Source organism: Sceloporus undulatus, chromosome 1 (genome assembly GCF_019175285.1).
Source record: "Sceloporus undulatus isolate JIND9_A2432 ecotype Alabama chromosome 1, SceUnd_v1.1, whole genome shotgun sequence".
NCBI lineage: Eukaryota > Metazoa > Chordata > Lepidosauria > Squamata > Phrynosomatidae > Sceloporus > Sceloporus undulatus.
The window spans coordinates 161,468,481-161,495,066 of NC_056522.1; the positions used below are offsets into that span (position 1 = coordinate 161,468,481).

General features: G+C 39.3%; 1 protein-coding gene across 1 annotated transcript in view; it reads left to right on the forward strand.

Annotated features, from left to right (window-relative positions):
* Positions 1–26,586, forward strand: part of MAP2 (microtubule associated protein 2) — a 329,228-nt gene that overhangs the window by 79,401 nt on the left and 223,241 nt on the right. Inside the window, 2 exon segments of the mRNA XM_042447021.1 lie at positions 694–746; positions 17,984–18,054. The gene's annotated coding sequence lies outside the window, so the exon portion shown is untranslated.

A 26,586-nucleotide genomic window follows, 5' to 3' on the forward strand; every position in this document is an offset into this window, starting at 1 on the left:
GTTTTAATACATGTGATTTACCCTACATGGTTGCATTACTGTCTTCACAGAAAGAAGAGAGAGTGCTTCATTAAGTAAAGTCTGTGGTCCATTCATGATGAGAAGAAAGATACAGTTATACAGCATATATTTGTTGTATGTTGTATACATTTTATACATTTGTTGTTTCCCTATAACAAGCCCATCTAGTTGTCTTCTTTCAAATCCCTGAAAGCAGAGTTACAGATTACACTGTACTTGGCCAAATACACAATGGTCAAACATCATTGGAAAACAAATGTGTAACAGTAGATATGCATGTGAAAGACATAATTCCATTTTCAGTTAAAATGATGATGATGATCATCATCATCAATATCATCATTATTTCAAATAATGTCACTTGGAGATTCTGCAAATTAAAAATGTGACGTCCCCCCACTCCTGCATTTTATAATGTTGAATTAGAGTCCTACCTGTGAAATGTTCATATTCTTATCAAATAAGGTAATTACAGTAGTACATGTATAAAGGAAGATCCGAGTGACTTGGTTACTTAGCATAATCAACTAAGTAAGAATTCTTAAAACCTGAAACTAAACATCTAAGTGTCACACTAATGTTGGTGTGGCCCGATTTTGCTTGACAAATCTTAAAATTGAACTTTATGGGTATTTCCAGCTTTGATGAGAGATTTCTGCTTTTTTCTTGTAGATTGTAGAAAAATCTGAACTGAGATAATCACTGGCTGAGAGATCCACCAAAAGGTGAGTATTCTGTTTTGTCATGGGTTAATCTTCATTGCTAATAAACATAAAACTATTGTTTGGAAGCTCTGATTGACCTAGATCAAAGGTGGGCAAAGGGCCACCCCTTCAGATGTTATACTGAAAATTTTATCATAGTCATTATATCCAGTGATGAAGTTCCTAGGTGTAATAATCCAACAACTGGCGGGTCGCTCTTTCTTCTTTCTCCCCCCCCTCCCCCCCCCCCCCCCCCGGTAGATGAACTAAAAGATGGCATATAGTTCTTTTATACATACAGGTCCATACTCCTGGAAGGTTAGTTCTAGGTAGATACTTGGCCGATGATATTGATTTCTGTTCATGAGTGACAAACAGGGTGACGAGATCTCCTTTTCAAGGATATGTCCAACATTTAAACCTTCTATCCAGGAGGAATTTCAAAAGTCTCTTCCATTCTGAGCATGACTAAGAAGCATGAATTTATATAAGTGCTTTTAGCTTTTATTTGGTAATGTCCTACATTTTTCGTGACTCCCCTACATTTTGCAGTGCCTTGTTCTCCTTTGCAGTTATGATATCGGGTCACCCTGGTGACAAAGGAGTGCTCTGGTGCAGCTTTTCCCACTTCATACTAGGGAAGGAAAAAACATTAGGAAATATTCATTAGGAAAATTGGGTAGAGAAACATGTTTTTCAAGTGCTGAGAAACCCTGAGGTAAAGAATCCTGGCCTGATGAGAATCTTTGCAGTTTGGGGCTTATTCTGTGCAACATTAGTTTGAAGTTGTTTTGTGCAGAAATAGGAATTCCTATGTGGAAAATACTATTTTCAGCACAGAAAATGTTGTTATTGGGGGTTTACTCTGCATAAAATTTGCACAGGTTTGATTTGCGTTGTTGTTGTTGTTGAGTGCCCTCAAGGTGACTTCGACTCATGGTGACCTCATGGATGAGACATCTTCAAGATTCCCTGTCCTCGACTCCCCTGCTCAGGTCCTGGAGGCTCAGGCCTATTACCTCCCTAATCGAGTCTAACCATCTTGACATATAGCCTTCCTCTCTTTCTGCTGCTACCTTTCCCAGCATCATTGTCATTTCTAATGATTCATGCATTCTCACAAAGTAGCCAAAGTACAGTAGGTGCATAGAAAGCAGCATTTTCTATGCAGGAATTAATATTTCTGCACTGAACTATCATCCATGCGGAAAATGTAATTTTTTGTGCTTTAACTGTGTGCAATCTATACATAGTTTATTTCCATAGAAAATAGCATTTTCTGTGAAGAAAACAGCATTTTCTGCACATGAATTAATATTTTTATTGAAATATTTTCCATGAGGAAAAATGCTGATTTTGGTGCATAAAATGTTGTTTTCAGTGCAGAACAGCCATCTGTGAAGTTTGCACAGAATAAGTCCTGGATTGTTAATAGTTTTTGAAGACTTTTTTTAACAGCAGGAAGAAAGTTTCTGAAATTATTTGTCACTCCCTTCAAGAAAAAACTTAGTGAAGAAGTACACACACACACACACACACACACACACACACATGCACTCAGATATAGTGTAAGAAGAAAATGTAGTGTAGGAAGGCTTGCAATGGTTTGTCAAAATAAGCCTAATAATAGATGAGTAAACTTGCATTAAAGGTGAATGGAACAGGGAAAGTTTCTTATAATTGTTGAGGATTGGCAGAGTTGTAAAGCTGAGTGTATAGGAAGAATAAACAGTTTATAGTATTGTTTATTTGGAGTTAATGAATAATTCCTTATTACTAAGGGATGCTTTGTGTTGATTTGGGTCTTGTAAGAATGTATCAGCTGAGGATGCCGGGGAGTGAATGCATAAGGCACTTTTATTGTGAATTAAGTTGTGCTATATTTAACATGCCCAAGTGTACAACAGATTGCAGCCTATGACCTGCTTGACATCAGCAGCGTTCTCTTTATAGAAAAGCAAGAAAAGGCCTGGCACAGTCTTTTCCCTAAGGTGCTATTTTGTGCATTTTTATACATGAGCCATTTGCCTGCATTTTTCGATCCTATAAAGACTGCACTAGGAGCTTCTGAATGAAAAGAAAATGCTGGCTATTGTGAGAAGTCCTTCTGAAATGCTTTGCATATATGATACCCTCCAATATTTCACAGATGAAAACCAGGACACATTTAGCCAAGCAAAATCAGAGTGTGGCCAAGATGGCAAAAAGTATTAATGATAAGCTAGGATAGACAGACAAACTAGGAAAGGATTGCAGCTGTTTGCTCTTGCCTGAGTTTCTGCCTCATCCTCTCTCCTCTTCCCCACTGAGATGAGTGCAAATTGATTTTGGACATTAGACTCAGTATGCACCAACGGGAGTAAACCAAAGGCTGTGGTGGTGGGGAAGTAGGAGAAGAAAGAAACTTGAACATTTTAAAAGCAACTGAAAAAGTGGGATGACAGAGGATTAAGCTGGATGATTCCTGCCAAATCGAGGCAGTTGGAGGATATACTATATTTAAATTAAATGTTGAACTCATTTTTGAACCCGACTAATAGTGGATGGGTTGTGTAATTGTGCCATAATTTCACATGAAATAAAACTCCTACAGTGCTTTCACTGATATATTTTTTTACAGATGCTTTCGATACCAGGAAGACCTTGTTTTGCCGACAGTCGCTGTTAAACACATCAAAAAGCTTGGCATGTTGTGTAAAATGCTGTAGATTAAGCCCAAAACAGAGTGCACTGCTGCTACCATTTACAGTATTAAATTTGGGTTAGTAGCTGCCAAGAATATTTGCTGCAAGAAAGGAGCTGGTAAACATTCTGTCAGCGGCAAAATGGGTTGGATTTGTTCAGGATTCTTATATGGTGTTTGCTTGGGAATACATGATTGAGGATCAGAAGCATTCCTAGTATGTGAATTTAGCATTTTCTCACAAGTGAATTCTCATCTCTGGATTATTGGTGTAACCAGATCAATAAACAATAAAATAATGTTCAGTTACACTTTTCATAATGCAGCTGCAACATGGTTTAGGCCAGAGGTGGTGAATATGGAAGTGGGGAGGAGGAGGATGCAACTAGCAAGAATTGAGAGAAAGAAAGTCAGCAAAAAGACACTTTTGCAAGTAGGCTAACACAAACATACTCCCTTCAGCCTTTTTGGAGGCAAGAAGCATACTGGTTGAGAGTTTAGTCACTGAAAAAGACAGTTGTGCAGATAATTACCAAATAGGTGATGTCCCCAATACTTTGTTCATAATTAGATGTCTAAGATAGCCTCTCCTGAAAATTGGGATATTCTTTGGAGAAGGCTACAGAAGTTGATGGAATTATTATATCTGTCCATGCAATGTTATGTAATGTGAAGTCCAGCATAGCTCTGAGCATTTTTATACAACTCTTGAGACCAGGGTTCAAATACCCACTCAGCCATGGAAATCCACTCAGTGAACCTGGGCAAGTTACACACTCTCACCCTCAGAAGAAGGCAAAGGCAAAACTCCTCTTGCCCAGAAAACTCCATGATAAGTTCACCCTAGAGCAGTGATGGTGAACCTATGGCACATGTGCCAGAGGTGGCACTCACAGCCCTCTCTGTGGGCACATGTGCCAGTGCCCCAGCACAGAGTTTGCCAGAGTTTGTTACTAGAAAGCCAAAGGGACATGGCACTTTGCAATAAATAAGTGGGTTTTGGGTTGCAGTTTGGGCACTCGGCCTCAAAAAGGTTCACCATCACTGCCCTAGAGTCACCATAAGAGGGAAAAGACTTGAAGGCACAAAACAACAAAATTCATTTGATCTTGTTTCCATCTTTGGGAGTAAGGCAACCATCTCCCATTTGAATGCAGTTGCTAGAACACATTGCTTCTTGAGCTCTTCTGCTCCTGACCAGATCAGGGCAAGATTTCCTTCTTTGCTACCTCATGAGGTGCTGCTTCCAAGCAATGTCAAGGGATGGAAGAAAGCCAATAAACAAGCCTGAGACTGCCTCCCGTGCAAGTGGAAGACTTATGCAGCCATTAAGACTCAAAAAATTTACACATATAACCAGTGACATTTATGACCAAAATGGCCTGTGGATGATTGAACATGTGCTTAGAAAAGCCACAAACAATGAGGGTTGTACATAGTTAAATTATGTTTTGTACAGGGAAAGGAAAATAAAATCACTCCAGAAGAAAAAGGCTTGTGTTAAAGCAGGAAAAATAGTCTAGCTGCTATATTATTGTGTGTTCATATGTGTGGACAAATTTTACTCCCTTAAAAGAGTATCTGATTTTGAATCCCCCTATTAGGTAAACACCACAATGTCATCCAGGTTGACAAAACATCAAAAGGAAAATATATACAACTACTTGGTTATATTTTAGCTCTGAACATCTGTTCTTTCCTTGCTGCCAGAAACAAAGAACGTGTTTTAGAATTTTTGTCATTGAATTTTTAACTATGTGGAAAAAGTTCTTAAAGCAAGTATGGTCGCTCTCATGCCTTGTCCTTTCTATGTCCTAGCTATTTTTTTAGTCTTCCCTTGGGTATCCCTAATAGATAGACATTTTCATGCTGGATACATTTCTTGGGGAGATGTTTGATTTTTCATTGTGTCAAGTTTTTAAGTTTCACAGTAGAAAACCACTTCTCATAGAAGAAATGGGATAATGTGACAAGAAGATGTCAGGATTTTTACATTTTTCTAGTCAGCTGTTAACTATTGCAGTAATGAATATAAATGGCTCCTTCAAAGTGTGGCGGTTTAAAAGGCTTCATGTTTGTACTGAAGGAATTACAGATGTTAAAGTGACCTGTGCCTGCACTTAAAAAATCTTGTTCCATGATTTTTAATTGTCACCCTCCTTCATACACAATCTGATTTAAGCACTGTTGTTGTTGTGTGGCTTCAAGTCTTTTCAGACTTAATGGTGAACCCATCGCAAGGTTTTCTTGGCACGTTTCTTCAGAGGGGGTTTGCCATTGCCATCCTCTGATGCTGAGAGAGTGTGACTTGCCAAGGTCACCCAGTGGGTCTTCATGGCTGAGCTGGGATTCAGACCCTGTTCTCTAGAGTCATAGTCCAATGCTCAAACATACTGGTGCCAATAGGGTTTACTATATATAATATTTATATTGCCACTAATGTATATAGGACACATTCACAGATTCGTATGGTGATGCCCACTTTCCACTCAACCCCCCTCCCACACACACACTTTTAAAGGTTATAGTTATGATTGCATGCTGAGGTTTGTCCACACAGCCAGGCTACAATATCTTTGCTTTTCATTTCAAAAGCTCTAATCAGAAGCAACTTACTGGGAAGTAAATCCAAGTTTAGTTCTGAATAAACATCGTAGGATCAGCTGTCTGCAGGTTGTCATTTCTACCCTTATCCATACATCTGTGCATTCATCAGCTGAGGTTCTAAAGCCTCCCTCTTCTTTGCACAATCTAATTTCTTTTATTACCAAAAAGAATGTGGGGGTCCAAGGAGATGTGATGCTATTCATACAACTGGCACTTGAATTAATGGCTGTCAAGAAGTAAACAACAGGCATGTGGTAGGGATTTTCAAAGTCTTTGTCTTCTCCCATAGTTCTGGTTTGGAACAAGGTGCCCACACATGCTGTTTGCATTGGAATAAAGCTCCACTCACATACCCTCTGACTGTTGCAGTCTAGCAAGGACAGTCCCAATTTGTCATCTTTTGTCCCACTTTTTCAGCTGGTTTAAAAATGTCCCATTTTCTAGTTCCTCCTCACACTTCCTATTTTTTTCTTCAGCTTTCTTCAATTGCTACAGGCTGAATTCAAAATGCAGAAATAGATAGTACTCAAGTAGTTCAGCATCAGGGATAGGAGAGAAGGGCAGAATCTTTCGAGCTTTCTCAGGCCAAAACAAACTGCTGCAACGTCTCCTACCTTGTATGTTCTTCCTCATTAGTAACTTTTGCCATCTTGACCACACTCAGATGTTGCTTGGCCCCATGTATACATCTGAAATGGTAGGGGCTATGCATTCATTTAGAGGCCTAAATACCCCAAAGGCACCAGATCCTGTCTGATCTTGAAAGCTAAGCAAGTTAAGTTAAGACTTGGTTAGTTCTTGGATGGGAGACTGCCAACAAATACCAGATGGAAAGCAGTGTAGGATTGCTAGTACAATCCTAATGTAACAAGCATTCTGTAGGGGCTGTTTTCCCTTCAGCTAAATTCTCCTACGCTATTCTTATGTGGAAACATATTTGTGCCAATCTGAAATCAAAATACAGATACTGGTAGCGAGCTTTTATGTCAGAATAAAGGAAGAATGAAAAATAATCATTCCTTCCCCATACGTTAAGGGTTCAAACATCATGTAGGAACATTTCTATCAATCTTATTGTAATTTAATTTTTGTTTTAATTGGGAAAAGCCTAATATTTGTAAGACTAGTGTAAAACAACAACCCATCTTTCTGTTCCTAAACATAGGGCTTAATACTCTCTCTCTCTCTTTCTCTCTCTCTCTCTCTCTCTCTGTGCGTGTGCGCGCACGTGTGTGTGTGTGTGTGTGTGTGTATAATGGTTACCAAACACTTTTACCATTCAGAGGAAGTTATGGTGCTATGCTGTTCTTGTTGTGTGCCTCCAAGTTGCAGTTGACATAAGACAACACTATCATAGGGCTTTCTTTGCAAAATTTCATATTTTGCAAAATTTCCAGCCAAACCCTCTGCTATGCAGGAGTACATAATCAAAACACTCCTGACAGATAGCCATCACCCTCTTTTTAAAAACCTCCAAAGAAAGAGACTCCACCACACTCCAAGAATGTATGGTCCATACCTCTTACCACCAGGAAGTCCTTCCTTTCTTGTGGCTTGAATGCATTGCTCTGTTTCCTAGTCTCTGGAGCACCAGAAAACAAGCTTGCTCCTTCTTCAATATGACATCCCTTCAGATATTTAAACATTGCTATCATGTCACCCCTTAACCTTCTCTTCTCCAGGCTAAACACATTCAGCTCCCTAAACCTTTCCTCATAACTCATGGTTTCCAGACCTTTCATGCTCCAGCTTGTTAACAGCCTTCTTGACTTGTGGTGCCCAGAACTGGACACAATATTCCAGGTGAGGTCTGACGAAAGCAGAATAGAATGGTGCTATTACTTCTCTCAATCTAGACACTGTGTTGGCATTATTAGCTGCCTCATCACATTTATTGAGAGGACATTTGCCTTTGCCTTCCTCTGAAGCTAAGAGATGTGTGACTTGCCTAAGGTCACCCAGTGGCTAAATGGGGATTCGAACCCTGATCTCCCTGAGTCTTCATCCAACACTTCAACCACTATACCATTCTGGCTCTCTACATGACACTGTAGTGGCCCATTATCTGTACAATTAATAGTCCATCAGAAGTAATGAATGTTAATGCTGTGCAAAATATGTTATTTCCTGCACACACAAAAACCCTGTTTTCTGTACAAAACAGCCACATGCAAATCTAGAACAGGTGCTAAACTGTAAAGTATCTCAAAGGTCCAGGATTCTTCTCTCCAGGGTTTCCAACACATTTTTTGACTACTTGGTGACCATTTTGGAGCATTCTTTCCATCCCAAGTGCTCTGGCTTTCAGCCATGGACTGATCAGCACACAGTTTCTTTTATTTAATTCTTGACAAAGGTCTTATTGAAATCAAGATATGCTATGTCTGTAGCATTCCCTTCATCTACCATGTTGGTAATGTTTATCAAAAAAAGAGATCAGATTAGTCTGACATGATTTGGTATAGTCATGACTTGCAGCCGTTGAGGAATTAATAATGTGGTTTTCTGTCATGAACCCTTATCCCAAGCCCAGATCCTAGCAAGAGGAAGAAGGGGACTTTATTTCTCAAATGCATGTATATTTAATAACTGTACATTAATGGGTGGAATATTACATGGACAGAATATACATGTGGCTTAAATATTTTGTCTTGACGTCCATTTCGGATTATTCTGCATGAACATTTCCATTATTAAATATAATTACTTTCTGTTTAAACATATAATTTAGCCATTAAAAAAATCATGAAGTGACATGTTCATGACCCGAAAGATGAATAAATCTTTTTACAGCCACAAGAAAAATGCCACCTAAGGAGTTAAGGACAGATGACTGATTTGAGAATTAAGGACAGAGTGTTCTTTGTAGAATTAGGGCTTTTAAGCTTTGGATTTGCTTCAGTGAAGCACTTTGAGGAGCAGAGTTTCAGGGATTTTAAGCAGATTTAGTAATGGTAAAATTTTCGGAGGAAAGCCAGGAAGTGGCTGTATAACCATCATACAAAGAACTGTCCTATACCAAGTCAGGCCATTAGTTCATCTAATCTTTATTGGGTTATCTGACTAATGAAAGCTTTTTATAGTCTTTGCAATCCAAGAAGTTTGAACTGGAGATACCAGGGATTGAAACCAAGCTCTGTGTATGCCAAAGCATCATGCCTTTGCTTTGTTTGTTTTGCTTATCACCAAATTAGAGCCACTCTTATATCATGGCTGTTGAGAACTCTACTGTTGCGAAAGGTTTGTTCTCAGTCTGTGCGGTTCTGTCTCAGAGATGTACCAGTTGTAAAGGGGTCAGAAATAATTGCAAGCCTACTTTGCTAGCAGAAATACGTTTCTGTTGGAGGATCTGCTACAGTGACTAAAATGAACCTATTATGATTTTTCTTGACAAGATTTATTTGAGTCACACACTCTCAGCCCCAGAAAACTCCATATGATTGCCATAACTCATAAGTGATTTGAAGGCACCAAACAATAATAACAACAACAACAACAACAACAACATTTCTTCAGAGGAGGTTGAGAATGTGACTTGCCCAAGGTCACCTAATGTATTTCCATGGCCAAATTAGGATTCAAAGACTAGTCTCCTGGGGTTCTTGTTCAGCACTCAAACCTTTACACAACCCGTGCTCTGTTGTGATATTCCAATGGAGCAATCTGCTGGGAGAGCTAGTATGGTGACTGATCTGCCAGCAGAATAGCCAAAACTGGATTAAGAAGTAGTCATGTTATGCTAGTTCCAAACCTCCTCTAGCCCTGGACACAGCCACGGTGCCAGCACAAAGTTAGGCTAGGTGGAGTACAGGTTTAAGTAATTTCCAATATCCTTAGACTAGGGATGTGTTTGGATTTATCGCAGCTTCTGTTGGCATAGTGTTATTTAAACTGGCCCTGGGCCATCCTTACCAGTTAGGACCGTGCTAATTTGTGGGTTTTGAGTAAAAAAAACCAACCTCAAACTGCTAACATGTTTGCATCTGTGGTTATACAGATCTGTGACAATTTGGCCTTATGAGGAGAGGAGAAGAAGAAAAAGATGGATGAATGGACCTCAGTATAAAACAACATACAAGGTTTGCCTGCCAAAGGTTTAGCCATGATAATTTTAAAAGAGTTCGCTTTTACATTATAAAAGGAAAACCTAATTTATTTGACAGTCATACAGTTGGCCTTCTGTATCCATGGATTCTGCACCCAGAGATTCAGCTATCCACAGCTTGAAAATATTTTTAAAATTTCCAAAAAAGCAAACCTTGATTTTGCCATTTTATGTAAAGGACACCACTAAGCCATTGTAATGGGACTTGAGCACCCACGGATTTTGGTATTACCGGGGTCCTGGAACCAAACTTCAGGAGATACCAAGGATCCTCCATAACTTATTACAAGGAGTGTGAGTAAATGGAGGGCTAACCAAATTGGCAATGTCTTGTAAAACTGATCAAGGCCAATAGATGGTGCTGTAGATAATAGAATACTGTATATTTTTATAGCAGCTGCTATATAGCACTCAGCCTCCACAGCAAGAGCAACATATAGCAGCTTCCGGCTCATGAAACATTCCTATTTTCCTTGAGGAACATCCAAGTATGTCAGGTTCGCTGGTTTAAACCAGGCTGGGTTAAACCAGGGTTTAAATCTTGATTTAAACTAAAAGCATTTAAAATAAAAACCTCCTGTGGTCACACAAAGACTGTCTATTATTACAATTTGTAGCCTTCTTACTGGAACAACAATGACTGTTTGAATTTAAGCATTTTAACTCGAACAGTTTATTGGCAGTTGTTCATTGTTAGACCAGTATCCAGTGCCTGTTGCTTCTTTTTCGTCACCTTATTTTATACTGCAAGAAAAGCCGTTCAGCAAAAAAAAAAATCTTCAGTTATCCTAAGTTCAAGCAGAACAACTTGCTTTAAAAGAGCACTTCTTAAAAGACATTTATTGTCTAAGCTAGTGGCCAGAGCATCTGAACTGCATTTTGCTATTTAATTCCTCTATTGCTGTAGTCCTATATTCCTTGTTGTAGTCCTATACTCCTATAAGTACTAAGTAGAACTAATACTTAAAAGTAATTTATGTATATTCTCATCTTTCTCTAAGAGTACAGTCCTCCCTCCATTCTCGCGGACTTGAGATTCATTATCCTCAGGGGGCGAATGGAGGGAGTGAAAATGAGGCGTGCACTTGTGGCACGCGCCTGCACACCTCCATGTGAGCATGCCTCCATTCAAGCCAATAGTGCTTGAATATGCACGGTTTTCCATTTTCATGTGGTATGTGTGTTTGCCTGGAACGGATACCCCGTGAAAACAAACTTTGTAGGTTTTATTATGTATAGTCAACATATAGTCTGGTTTAATCGGAATAATAAATAGTAAAGACTGGCGCTTATTTTAAAAGATGTAAATCACATCAAAGCCTAATCACATTGGACTGTTAATGCTAAAAAGGATAAAAACATGGTAGATGAAACTTTCTAATACTTAAAATAATATTTCATAGTATTAATGCAATAAACATGATTCCATTTTTCCATTAAAACATTAATTTTAAAAAAACCTGGTTTAAACAACAATAACAACCCCAAACACTCTGGGTTAAACTAAAAACCCTGGGTTTTGGTGTCTTTTAAAAACTTTTTTCATCAATTTGGAAACCCATATTGTATTGCTTTGTATTTTTGTTTGTGCCATTAGAAATATGCCTGAAACAACTGTGCTTGTTTCAGATGTTCTTTCTGATCCAGTGCTCATCAGAATGATGCCAACCTATACTTTTGTTGTGCAAAAAGATCCGTATCACATTGATAGAGCTCTTGTGTATAAATCCACCAAACCCAAAGGTATATCTAGTCCAGAATTCTCTTTCCAACCATGAGCAGTCAGGTGCTTCTGACAAGCCCATCCAATAATAGTTGGTCATATAATGCTCCTGAAACTTGCAGTTCCTTCTTGACAATATGACTATTATCTTTCAATAGACTTATCCTCTATTGAAAGATAATTTGCCTAATACCCTTTTAAAAATTGCCTAACTCTGTGGTCATTGCCGTGTGGTATAGCACCAAACTCCATAAGTTAATGTTGTGTTGCATGAGGAAACATTTTCATTCCTCTGTCCTGAATCTATTGCCAATCAGTTTCATTGGGTAAACCTGAATTGCAGAGCTCTCTCTCTCTCTCGGTCTCTCTTTCTGAGAGGATGTGGTAGACAGATAGAAAAATCTTTATCCATTTCATGCACTGGTTAGCTAATATGTGGCTTAGACAGGTCTTTGGTTTGTTATACCATGACTTTTCTTACATATTTACTTATACAGTTATTAAAACATCTCTAACCTAATTTGGTCTAATCTGTAAATCTGATAATCAGTGACTTGGATGATGGATAAATGTTTAAGTATGTTGAATAGCACTGGGCCTGAGACAGAACCCTGAGGCACCCTACTAGTCTCCAAGATGAAGAGGAGACATTGGTGAGCACATTTTGGGTTCAGCTGGTCAACCAGTTACAAATCCACCTAACAGCAGCATTGTCTAAACTGCATATTACTAGCTGTATTTCAACGGGGACCTTGTCAATCTTGTAATTCTATTTAAAAAGAGAGAGAGAGAGAGAGATAAAATTAATCTGGCATGACTTTTTTTTAGGTTACCCAAGTTTATAAAACTTTATAACTTTAAAAAAAACCCTCATGTTGACTTTTAGTGATCATTTTGTTTTTTTACTTTTTTTACTTTTAGTGATCATGACATTCCTTTCCAAGTGTTTACAGACTGTTTAATGATCTGCGCTAGAATCTTTCCGGGGATTCATGTCCATAAATGTATTACAATACAAAAAGTCATTACAATACAGGCTTGTCTTATTTTCATCAGATTTCCCAATAAATTCATCTCTAGTATGCTGTTTGCCTTTTTCAATGCTGCTAAACAATGTATTATTATTTTGTCTGAGTGGGCTGTCTTGACCCTCAGGATCACTTTCATGGTGAATCACTGTCCATTCAGACATCATTAAGTACATACTGTATGTGGAGGGTTATCTTTTTTAAAACATCAATGTAGATTACTTTATATTTGTTTACATTAAATATTGTGCACATATCACTAAAATTTTGCAGGTGAAGAACTAAAAATGATTTGAAAATACCATTTTGTGTTGGTGCTTTTTTAACTGGTTAATAATCTGGGTTGTACAGTTGGCCCACAGATTCCTTATCCACAGATTTAAGCATCCACATATTTTCCAAAATATAAATTTCAAACAGCAAACCTTCATTATGCCATTTTATATAAGGGACACCATTTTACTAAGCCATTGTATTTAATGGTAATTGAGCATCCACAGATTTTGGTATCCTTGGGGGGTCCTGGAACCAAACCTCAGTGGATGCAAGGACTCAGTGTATGTTTTTATAAAATGTCCCTCTGCCTTCTGCAAAAAGAGACAGAAACTTGTTATTGATTTTACATTTATTGATGAAAAAAATGCACAGGTCTTTCTGTTCAGTGAAGAGACTGTGCACTGCATTGTAAAGAAAAAATGGTCTAGACTCTTTACTCTTTTGAATATGAGAAGCACAATAAATCAAGTAGGTAATGAGTCAGAATTCGAAATGGTGCTGACTCTAATCATGAACATTGAAATACATCTTCTTGGCTTTCCTGTATTTGACTTCGTATTTGCTGGAGGGCAGAAGAACTGATACGTGGTAACTCTGGTCTGTAATTACACAGCATGTAGTCCCACTGGGATACTTCTCCACACTGGAATTTATTGGTTGTCTCGCCTGCATGGAGAACAAGATGTAAGGTATCTTCCAGCACTAGCAAGAGCCAATTGCATGATGGATAATAGAATAAAAAGGGGGATTTAAAGGGATTTTGTAATTGTGCAGCTAAATGTTGCACATGTTATTCAAAAATAAACTTCATTCAGTTGTATCTGTGCTCATCGGCCAGTCGAATGGATGTCACCAACTGAACTGATTCCTCTCCACTCCACTCCCTCCCCACCCCACATTCCCATTGCAATCCCCAGATCTGCTCCTAAAGGTTAAAGAACTCTCTGGAGCAGATCTGCAGGGGGCACAGAGAGCTGGGCATTTGTTTATTTTGTTTGATGTCATCGCTGTTGTGTCTGCTTGAGTTGTATTTATAGTCAGATTGGGCTTTATGACAGATGTACACATACATCTCTGGGATCCAGCGGTCAGTCTTTCATGCTCTCCAGAGACCAAAGGGTGAACTCATTTGTTCACATACATTCTGGGGCCTATAAATTCTTGAGCCTTCTTCTGGTTTCCTCTGGCTCCATGCCTCTGAGTCATGTGTATGTGAGTGTATATGCATATGCATACTTATATATTTAGAGAGTAACAAAGGGTTAGTCTAAAATCTAAGACCTGAAATTTGGAAACAATGTAATAAGGGAAGGGGAACTAAAGGAAGTGATAAATAGGGTGGCATCCCCAGATCTTCAGATCTTTGTGGAACATCTGGAGAACAGAGGCACCGAGCAGGACAGACATGTAGGGTTGGTGGTGGCATAAGGGATCCTTGAGGAGTTGGACCTGTGCCAGACCTGTACTGGTTGTCTCCCTTATTTGGAATTCTGAAGTACTCCAAAATCCAAAATGTTTTTCATGGGTGGCTGAGTTAGTGACACCTGTGCTTTCTGATGGTTTAATGTACAGGCATGCAAACACCATTTCATGCACAAATTAATCATTAAAACACATTGTACAAAATTATCTTCAGGCAATGTGCATAAAGTGTATATGAAACATAAATGAATTTTGTGTTTAGATTTGGGTCCCATGCCCAAGATATGTCATGATGTATGTATATATAAATAAATAAATAAATACAGGTTTTCTAAAATCTCAAAAAATCCAAAACACTTCCAGTCCCAAATATTTTAGATAAGACAAACTCAACATGTACAAACTGGCATAATGGACCATAAGCCAGCCCTCAGAAGCTTCTGCCAAATATAGCCGTTATTCACTGAGATTCCACAACAAGTTTCCTTGTTTCTGTATGCAGCACTTACCTGGATATAGAAATAACGACAAGGATAATGTGAATCTCCTTGACCATCAGTCTATCCAGAAATCTTTACCATTAACAGTGCTTTAACTTCTTTAAAGAATTTTAATTAATTAATTTTAATTCCCCACTTCCCAAATTACTCTTCTCACCAACAGTTTTCATTTATGGTTGCCTTGACAACTAGCACCTTTATTTATTTATTTAAGGCCACATTTACACTAGCATTTTTGTACCAAGTAGATCCAGGGAAATTCGATAAATTGGTTTGCAAACCGGTTTATAACCTAGCCTGAATGGTGCCTGGGTCCATAGGTAACCGATAAAAGGCTTGCTTTTCAGTAGCACAATTGCACTGATATTGTCAGTGTAAGATTCAAGCCGTAGCTTGTGCAGGGTTGTTAAATGGCTCTTTTAAGTCAGCCGCTTTTGTGGGAGAAAGTTATATTTGCTTCAGGCGGTTTGAATACACTAATAGCACCTGTTTCCTCCACTAATCTCAACTAAAAACTGGTCTTCTTCAGATGCTCATATATAAAGCCATCTGCATCCTTAGCTGAAGCATGCCCCAAGGCATCAGGGCTCTTTTATTACAGCTCTCCTCCCTCTTTCTGAGAAATCATTCACTGTTAAAACAGGAAACCGATCAGTTGAGTACTATCATTTTTATTCTTTAGGAATTCAGTGCAACCTCCTTTCACAAAGAATGCATTGTTAAGCACAGATCTATTATTATTAATATTATTATTATTAATTTCTAAAGTGTTGTAAATTTACACAACGCTGCGCAGAGTAAATCAATTAAGTTAATACAAAATAAAATAAAATAAAGACCTGCCAACAGTGAAAAATATAACAACACTGGTTAAAATAAGAGACAGACAATTACAAAGAGATGGCCAAGAGTAGAAGGGAATTAATTTTTATTGTGTTAGTTTTTGTTAACATTTCCTGCTAGATATATTAATAGACAGTATATTGCACATGGTAATATAAATCTTCATTTTTAAAATTTGGCAGAAGAAATCACACACCATCTGAGAGTGGGACAGTTGTCAGATTTATGGCAACCTGGGCTGTTCATGATTATATGCGTGAAAGGTAAAATTGGATCAGGTACAACTTCTGATAAGGGCAGTTCTCTCTTTAGCCACTTAAATGAACCTAATTCCAGTTGTATTGAGATTGTCACAAATGTCACTCCAGTCAGTGAAGATTAGCTCACGAATCGTGCTATTTGAGATAGTGGAAGGAAGGCACTACAGTGATCAATATTTTTACACAGTTGCGCAATTGCATGGGCCGGGGGGACCTTGAAACAGTGTACATGCTCTAGTAACCTCTCATTTGGACTTCTGCATGCGCTCCCATGGGGCAACCCTTGTACCATACTCGGAAGCTGCAATTATGCAGAATATGGCAGCAAGACTGGTCACTGGTACATCCAGGGCCAGCCATATAACACCGGTCCTTAAGGACCTTCATTGGCTGCCTTTCGCTTCCGGGCGCAATACAAGGTGTTGGTTATTACCTATAAAGCCCTAAATGGCTTAGGCCCAGGTACTTAGAGGACCGCATCTCCCCATACAATCCGCCCCGCACTCAGATCTGCCGGGAAGCTTGTTGAAGGTTCCAGAGGCCAGATTATCACCACCTCTCAGAAGGCTTTTTCCATCTCACCCCTAAACTCTGGAACTCGCTTCCGATGAGCTCCGCTCGGCCACCTCCTTAGACCGCTTCAAGAGGGTTTGAAACACACCTTTTCGAGGCAGCTGACTCCTATAGACCTCCCCTTCTCCTCCAGACAGCATTGTTACGCTGTCATGAGTTTTTAATTGTATTCTATAGTTGTTGTAGTTGCTGATGGTTTTAATGTTATTGTTGTTATGTTATTGTACGTAATATATGATGTGAACCGCTTTGATTTTTTAAGAAAAGCAGTATATAAATAAAAATTTTATTATTATTATTTATTATAATGACAATATAAAAATGAAAGGAAAACACAATTGCATTCTGCAGACATCATGTATTGTTAGTATATCGTTATGGAACGTTTCATGCATGCACTGTTTTGATGCGACTGCACACACCTGAAAATAATCTTTCAATCCCGAACAAAACAAAATAAAATGTATATATTTCACAACATTATTTTTATCCATTTGAAACAAAATCGTGCCCTACACCTAGGAATAAGACTGAAAGCCACTCCAAAAAGAATCCTAGCAGTGAGAACGAATTGCCTGTACCGAAATACAGTCTGGGAAAAGGTCCCAGATTGCTCTGTAATAGAATGAATGGAATGTTATTGTCTTCGGCACCTTTACATGACTGAAATGCTATTGGTAAACCATACGTAGGGTTTCCCGTTAATAAGAAGTTACAGGAGCATTCCAAGTTATTGACAGGAGAAGTACTGGATGAGCCCAAAGTCGTGTGAAAACCTTCGCACGACGGTGCGATCATGACAAGAGCATTCCATTTTCCTCCCACTTCTTAAACCCGTGTGAATGTGATTCAGAATATCCTGGTTCTTTCTTCAAAATGCCATAACTTTCCTCAAATAAATTTACATTAACAGATTTCACCCTCATTTTTATATGGTTTTGACAATGGATGATCTAAGACAGGCTTCCTTCTTGACTATTACAAATAAAATATTAATTGAAATTAAACCAACCCCTCCCATGTCAGTTACAATTCTGTTCTTTACATAACTGATTCCTTTCTAGAACTCTCTTTTAGATGGCTTCTTGGCCATTAGTTAAGCAGCTTAAACAGATTTTCTTTTCCTTAGATTATTTTGAGACTATTTTAAAACTGATTGTTATGCATTGCTTATGAATACATTTCAAGGAGTAATTCCAATATCACTTTGCATTAACTTTGTTCCTGTTTTTCCTCAGCTGGGCTAAAAGGCTGGTGTTTAACATTGGCAACTAATCCAGAGGAGAGTGTGCTTTTACACTACAACCAGGTCAGTGTACTTGAGTTTCTGTAGTAAGGATAAGAGATGATTAACTTATAATTATTTGTAACACTCTCTGATACAGAAATCCTCAACAGTAGAAAGGATTAGCGGCATGTGTTTGCTAGCCAGAAACAGACTTACAGTGGCCCTTCCTTCCTTCCTTCCTTCCTTCCTTCCTTCCTTCCTCCTTTCCTTTCCTTTCCTTTCCTTTCCTTTGGAAAGTGATAGAGGGGGAAATGTTGTGTATTTATTTTAACATTTAGAGAGTGGCAGACATGATTAGAAGACTGGCAAGGAATCTTCATCTGTATGGAATGGCCTGGGAACCAGTCACACTGGACCTATATAGTTGGATTGTTGCAAGGGAAAAGGGGGAAGATGGTGTGCTGGTGGGTGGGAACTTTGCCAGTTATATTTTTATACATTAACATAAGTGTTGTTATATATTATTGTAAAAGAACTACTTCACACAATGATTGCATTCACACAAGAGAAGCCAGAGAACTGTGGGAACTTGGGTTTGTCAGGAATGAGTGGTGTGATCATGCACGCTGCTGGAACGCTCTTACTTCCTATGGAAGTGGCTAAACCAGGTGTGGATGATGATGATGATGATGATGATGATGATTTATGATTTCATTTATTTATTTCCCACATCTCCTCAAGGCTTGAGGCAGGGTACAGGGTATGTTAAAATACAAAACATAATTAAGACCACATAAACTCACAGTTAAAATACAATAGAAGAAAACCATTAATATTCACTCATAAGAGCTCAGATATAAATTAAAAGGTCATAATTTAAAATTGGCAGGATGTCTTTAGTGACATTTTAAATGCAATCATCATTTCTAGCTGTCATGTCTCTTTTGGCAGGTCATTCCACAGTCTGGGGCAGCAGATGAAAAAGTCATCTGGGAAACCATTGCCAGTCTATTCCTGGCCATTTGGAGCAAACATTTCCCAGAGGACCTGAGTGTACAGGGTAGATTGTATGGGAGAAGGTGACCCAAGCTATGTAGGGCTTTAAAGGTTATAAGCAACACTTTGTACCTTGCACAGAAACTAATTGGAGCTAATGTGAAGCTGAAGGATTTCGTGGCCGATATCCATAGTTTTTTGTGGGTTTTTCGGGCTATGCACTTTTCTAGAAGGTTCTGTTGACAGCTTTGGTTCTTACATTTATTATCCTAATTTATTGTTATGCTGAAGGTGTGGAAGAAGTGATCACATAAGGAAGTTTGGTTGACTGGCTGAGGATTTTTTTTTTGTTTTGTTTATCATTCGTAGCTTCCTTGGTTCACTTTCTTGAGACACATGGAAAAAGGCCCATGTGCCCATGCACACTGTTACCTCTGAAAAGTCCATAGCTTCTGATTTTACTAACAGGTGACTTAAAGTCATCCAGAAAAAGCTTGGATAGAGTTATTGGAGGGATTGCATAAGACTTCCCATTCTCCCTGGTGTGCCTATGATGATGTAAACTCAGAAATGTACTTAGACAGGGCAAGTGACGTGGGGCACTTTATTGCACTTAGTCAGGGCCCCTCAAATGTAAGTACTGTATTCATGATGCAAGTGGATGATATCACTTACACTAATTGATTTTTAGTCTTTTAAAATAAAGACATCAATTTGTATCAGACTGCATTTACATGTGATGGAGACTCATGCGGGGCTGTTGGTTCTCAAAACAAATGCAGGCAGCAGAACTGACATATTTTCACATGGCTGTATGCCCAGATGCTCCCTCCCTGAACCTATGAATAGACAAAATGTCATGTATGTAGCAAATTTCACTTGAAAACAACTCAATGTTGTTAAACAAACTGCTTTGTCAGTATTTCATTTCTTTTGCATAGGGAACTCTCTCCTGCTTTATGAAGATCTCATGGTAATACATGGAGACAATTCTTAAGTATGGTTTTATGACAGGGCTATCTTCACACCTCTTTTTGTGGTTCCAAACCTCTTTTTTGTGGTTTTGAATTTCCATCCAACTCTGTTATTTATGTATTCCATATCCTGTACTCTCTTTCTTATAAGAATACATTTTTGTTTTTTCCTTTCTTACTACATGTTATATATGTATGTGTCTTTAATTTTTTTAAATTGTTTTTAATATGAACAGAAATTGCATGTATTCTGATGGTATCTGTGATCTAAACTACAAGCACTTTCTTTAAACCCTATGCAGAGGGTTAGAGAGGTGGGGACAGATTGTGTCTAATAGTCTCTGCTTCTGAAACCTAACCCTCTGTTTGTACATATGCTGGAAGGAGTGCTATATGGACAACTTAGTTATGTTATAATTGGTGCAGTACAGACCGCACAAAAGCCCCGTGCTGGTGCCGATTTTAGGGTGAGGGACCACTCAGCAACCGCACTGTCCCTAACCCTAAAATGTGTCGGCGGTGCAATAATAGCGGCGTCCTGTGTACAAGGGCATCACCATTATGACGTAATAGATGCATAGTGTCTGCACGTCATGCCGCGCTAGTTATGTCAAGAGTACGCCATTGGCGCACTCGCATCATTACTCTGGGTTCTTTTTACTCTGGAGTGATGGTGCATGGTTTGGGGGCTGTGCTGTCCTTCCAGAGTAAAAACAGGTGTCGGCAGGCCGCCGTTTCTCAGCGGTCTGTACTGCACCATTGTTGTGTAGATAGTTACAAATTAATACTTTACTGAGCATTTGCTGTATGGAGAGAAGAGGATCCATTCTGTTGCCTATCAGGACAGGGTGAATGTTTCCCACTACTTCTGCCAGCCAGTGAGGCTGTGACAAGAAAGTGAAACAGGGGTCCTGATTCTGATTATGACAGCCTTGCTGGTTTTTTGGGTGGGTTGGGGGGGGAATGTCATCTGCCCATGCCCTAATTACCAGCAGCATGGACATCCCCCTCCCCCAGTGCATGGCTGATGCCCAGTAAAGTAGGCTTGAGGAGGGTCGTTACAATTGAGGCAATAGTGCCATGAGCGTGACTACATAGGAACTGTGTAATACAGATCCACTACAGATGTGCAACACCAGGTTATGCACCAATAAGTCTGATACTCAATTCCATCCACAATTGTTTGGAGGAGCTGTCTGTTTGGCCACTTAATTTTTTTAAAAAGTACTTTTTATACTTCAAATTCAAATAACATTGAATGTGTTACTTTGGATTAAAATGTCAGGTAAATAATGTTTCAAGGTCTATTTTGTTTTGTTCAAGACATTCTATTGATTGTTCTCCATTGTTGATCTGTGTTCTAACACAGAGTCACCTACTTACAATTACCTTGTGGTCAGCAGGCTGAACTAAATGGTTAATTCCAACTAGACTAAATGTGTTGAATCAATGGAAATTAGGTAAATCAACACTTACCTAAATTCCATTGCTTCTGAGAATCTACTCTAGTTGGGATTAAGGATTTTTTAAAATTAATTTATATCCTGCTCCTTTCCCCCAAATAATGAGACCCAACGTGGCATACAATCAATAAAAAACAATACAGATTGAAAGCCATACAAAAACAATAGTTAAAAGGTATTTGTGGTTGTGTGCCTTCAAGTCATTTCCAATTTATAGTAACCCTAAGGCAAACATATCATTGGGACTCCTTGACAAGATTTGTTCAGAGGAGGTTTGCCATTGCCTTCCCCTGAGGCTGAGAGTATGTGACTTGTGCATGGTTAACCAGTGAGTTTCATGGCTGAACTAGGCACTGAACCCTGGCCTTCAGAGTCATAGGCCCAAAACAGATGGGCAAAATGACACAGTTTCAGACCATGTTGGGGTCCTGGTGTTTACACAATGTATGCCCCGAACATGGCCTGAACCTGTGCTAAGGCTATGCCAACGAAAAAGAAATAGTGTCAAGATCACGACTAAGTAGTGATTGTGAATATGAAATAGTTACAGTTAGGATTCCATAGTCCCTTTTAAAGAATTCCATTTAAATACTGTACTTGAAAGGCAGAACTAGGAAAGACCCAAAATACTAGTTTACTTGACTTCCTAAAGCTTGAGCTGGTATTTAGTAAACCAGAATAATTCTTGGACTTGGAGAACTGCCTCAGACTGAGTCAGTCCATATAGCTCACTACTGTCCAGAAAGGAGGTAACTTTTCCTGGCTCCCTAGTATTTGCTACCCTTCTACCTGGTTAACTAGAGTTAACAGGAGTTGAACCATTTACTTTTCCTATGAAAACCACCTTGTCTAGGTTTAAACAATGGCTCCATCTCTAACCAGCCACATTTTCTACACTCGTGTATGGGTATGCTGCTTAAATATATGGAAATAGCCCTTTAAAATGTAGTAGTAAATCTTTCAGCCAGAAACAATGAGAGGTGTCATGCATTTCTTCTTTCTTACCATCTAATCTCATTGGATCCATCTGTCATAGAGTAGGGAAGGCTGATATATGCTTGACGAAAAGCAATTTGGGATATTTTGTGGAAAAACTAATAAAGTTATGAGAGGGTGCTCCGTGATCCCTCTTAATGTCCCTCAGGCACTAGAAACCTGGAATGAATGCATACTTACACTACGCTCTGTTTTCCCCTCATTGTACAAACATTGCACTCAACACTAAAAGTCAGGTCTTCTGATTTGTCACCCATTTTACGTGCCAAATACAGAAAAAGCGTCACAGTATAAAACATGCATTCTTCAAGTATCATGCTTCATAGCTTCTCAGAAATGATTAATAGAAGGCTGCAACACAACTATACAACAGGTACTGCTGCATAATGATCCATTTTCCCTGGTTCTTTTGTGTGGGTAGCAGAGGGATTAAATGAAAAACAATGTTTTCATACTCATGAATCATTCAGCTAACTCTCATTCACTCATCTGAAAATCACCAATAGACTAACATGGATATAACTGATGTGGGATAAGGTTTCACTGAAGACAGTCAACCAGCAGAATTCTGTAGGAAGGAGTCGTGGTAGTTAAAGTAGTATCAAACTGTTATAAATATGTAGTATGATAGAATTCAGAGACATAGGAGTTTATCACACTAGAGATCCTGTTAGATAATGGGATTTAAAGGAGAGTTAAATTAGAGAAAAGCTGGAAATGCCTGATGTCTATCACACAACATCGCTGTTAACGTGAAATAACACGAAGTTAAACCTAAGTTAAACCGGAGAAAAATGGCAGCTTGTTATTTTCAGGGAATGATTTCACTTTAGCAGCAATTCATTGTGATAAACTTCCCGAATTTGTGGGTTCTGTTTACATTCAAATCTAACTTAACTCTCATTTAAATCCTGTTTTCCCACGGGATCTCGCTAGTGTGATAAAGCTCATAGCCAGAAAAATCTGTATGCAAAGGGATCTTGCACTGCTTTTGAGACTTTGAATGTGGTGTTGAGGGTGGTAAGGTTGAAGAAGAGGGAAGTTATGGGCAAGGATGGAATAAGATGAGAGCCAAAACAGAGTTTAGAGCCAGGGCACATTTTAAAGGTAAAAAGGACTTAGTGGTAGATGTGGATAGAACCAGGATAGCAATTAAAGGATTTGTGGTATGTGGAAAAGAGAGGATGTGTTCATATGGCCTGAGCAATAGGAGAGTTGAGATGAGAATAGTGCGATGGTGTGTGTGTATGTGTGTAGAAGAAACTATAGCAGTGTAGAGTTTAAATTAGAATTTAAGCAACAGAATGGGAAGAGAAAGGGACAGATTTCTACAGTGTGTCTAGGAAGCAATATGACTTGAAATGCAGACTGGGGAGCAAAGAGTATAAGACAGCGTCACGGCTGTGTGCCTGGTCAACAGGGTGAATGCTGATGCTGTTGACAGATAGGGAGAGCAACTGAGGAGAGGAAAGCTTGAGAGGAAGGATAAATAGGCCAAGCTGTATTATACCACAGTCTAATTAACAGCAAAGGTTAAAATGTCCCATATTCAAAGTAGGGGAGTTTATCCAGCCTGGGCAGCAACAAATGAGGGGGAAACTCTAACTTGGAGTAATGCTAAATAATATCATATCCATTTGTAATGTTAAATAATATCGTAGCATTTCCTTCCTCTTGGAACTCACAGAGATGCATTGCACCCCACAATGAGCCCTTGCAATATGTCGATTTTACATCCAAAGACCTCTTTCACTATAATGATGGGGATATAAAAATTTGTGGAAGAGAAAAAAAGGAGTTGCTATTCTGAAAAAAAAGAATGTGCTTAGCAATGATCAGTCTTTTTCATAAGAATAAGATCCAGCATTGCAGACAAAAATGTAGATTCGGCGTTAATCCTATGGATACTCTTAGCAATATCTATTAAAAAATTAATTTGGTACCATGCCTGTTCACATCTAGGCACTAGATGTACCTTAATAGCATTTGCACTGTTCAAGTGTTGTTTCACCTAGTATGTGTCACCACATGAAGAAGGGAGTGCTTAGTTTTGTCTCGTTTCATTATTGTTGTTTGTGTGGAGGTTCTCTGAGTGAGCAAAGAGGTTGGGAAAAAAAGGGTCTTGCTCATGTGCTGAGTCTCCTTGTGTACATGAACTTATCAATTTCACATTTGTTCAGGTGAAAGGGAGGGGGCTTCTTATCATGTTGCTGCTGACTGGGTAAATCAATGCCTGAATAAAGATTTTCTGACATTATCAATTAATGCCTTTGAAGTTGGAAAGTTTTTGAAATATCTAGCATATTGGAGAGAGGAGGGGTCTATGAGGAATGCAAAGGCAGATTTCCCTCTGACTAATTTGTTGGCTTCAGTACAAATGCCATATGTCTGCATCAGTCCATACATGATTATAAAATGAAACCATTTCCTTAGGTTTATGCTACACTACTCACCATTTGTGATGTTGTTTGTTAAAAAATGATACTCCAAAATATAGGCAGGTTACATACTGCCATTTAGGACGGCGTGCTAGGGTTAGGAAGGGTTGCCCCTTCCTAACCGGCCCCGTTCCCAACACGCGCGGAGTACGTCCGAAATGGCAGCGCCCATCCACATGGACGCTGCCATTTGTACGTCTTGGACGCATAGCGTCCAGACGTGGCGCGCCGGATGTGATGCCATGAGCGCGCGCCTTGCGCTTTACGGCACCACTTCCGGGGGCTGAAAAGGAGCGCCATTTTGGCACTCCTTTTTAGCTGTGGCCGGAAGCCTCATGGTATGGCCGCTGGGGCTTCCCGTCGCAGCTAATGGCGGCGGTGGGAGACCGGCTGCTTGAGGGCGGTCTGTAATGCGTCATAGTCTATATTTTGTCTATAGTAGAAGTGAATAACATCAGCTTCATCTTAAAAGTTCCCAAAATGACACGGGTTACTTCATGTATAGTAGACTACACTGTCCTTTGGTCTCATCCAGTATGCCTATTTTTATCCCATTAACCAGTGGCACATGTTCCATGAGAATGGAACAGAGGCAATAGGAGTTTATGGGATTCCTGAAATGAATGAATGGGCACGAATAGGCCAGCAGGCCTGGCTGTGAGCAAGGAGAGATTATATCTTGCCTCTCCTATGCTATACTGGTATGTGCTCTTTGGCTCAGACAAGGCAAGACCACACCAAGGTACAGAGTCCTGCATATATTGTTGGTGTTAACTGTCCTTGAGTCATCGTTGACTCATGACAACCCTGTGAATGAGACATCCTCAAGACCCCCTATCCTTCACTGCTCTGCTTAGGTCCTGTAAATTCAGGCCGCTGGCCTCCTTGATTTAGCCTATCTGTCTGGTGTGTGATCTTCCTCTCTTTCTGCTGCCTTCCACTTTTCTTAACATCATTATGTTTTCCAGTGAGTCATTCCTTCTTATGATGTACAACAGCCTCAGTGTAGTTATCCTGGCTTCCGGGGGTGAGGTAGCGTTGGTTGTAGAACCCCTTTGTTTGTTTTTGGCCATCCATGGTATCCTCAGCATTCTTCTCTAGCACCAAATCTCCAATGAGTTGATTTTCTTTCTATCTGCTTTCTTTACTGTCCAGCTCTCACATCCGTATATAGTAATGGGGAATACAAAGGTTTGGAGTATCTTAAGTTTAGTATTGAGCACTTTAGGATCTTGTTTACTTCCTTCATAGCTATCCTTCTGAGTCTTAGGGGCTGTACATACAGCCCTGAAGGGGTGGTCTCCAGCTGCCTCTTTTACAGCCAGATCAGGGCCACAGCAACTGCACTACATGGCCCCAATCTGGCCTTTCCAGGGCACAAAAAGGAGCTTCAAAAAGCAGAAAGGCCATGATAGCCGTGGTGCCCAGCTTTATGGCGCTCCCTCGGCATGCCATCACATCCCCCTGGGACAGAGCCAGAGTGTGTGTCGTGTAAATGCTATGCCCCAACTCTGCCCCCACGTCAGCCCAAACGGCCAGTGTTCACAGGGACTTGGTCTTCTTCTGATTTCTTGACTGCAGTCCCTGCTCTGATCAATGTTTGATCTGAGTTATGAGAATCCTTTGACTATTTTTATTTTATTGTTATCTAGGATGCATTCATGTAATTCCTCCATGGTCATTATTTTTGTTTTCTTAATATTTAACATTAAGCCTACATTAAGCACTTTCTTCTTTGACATTCTT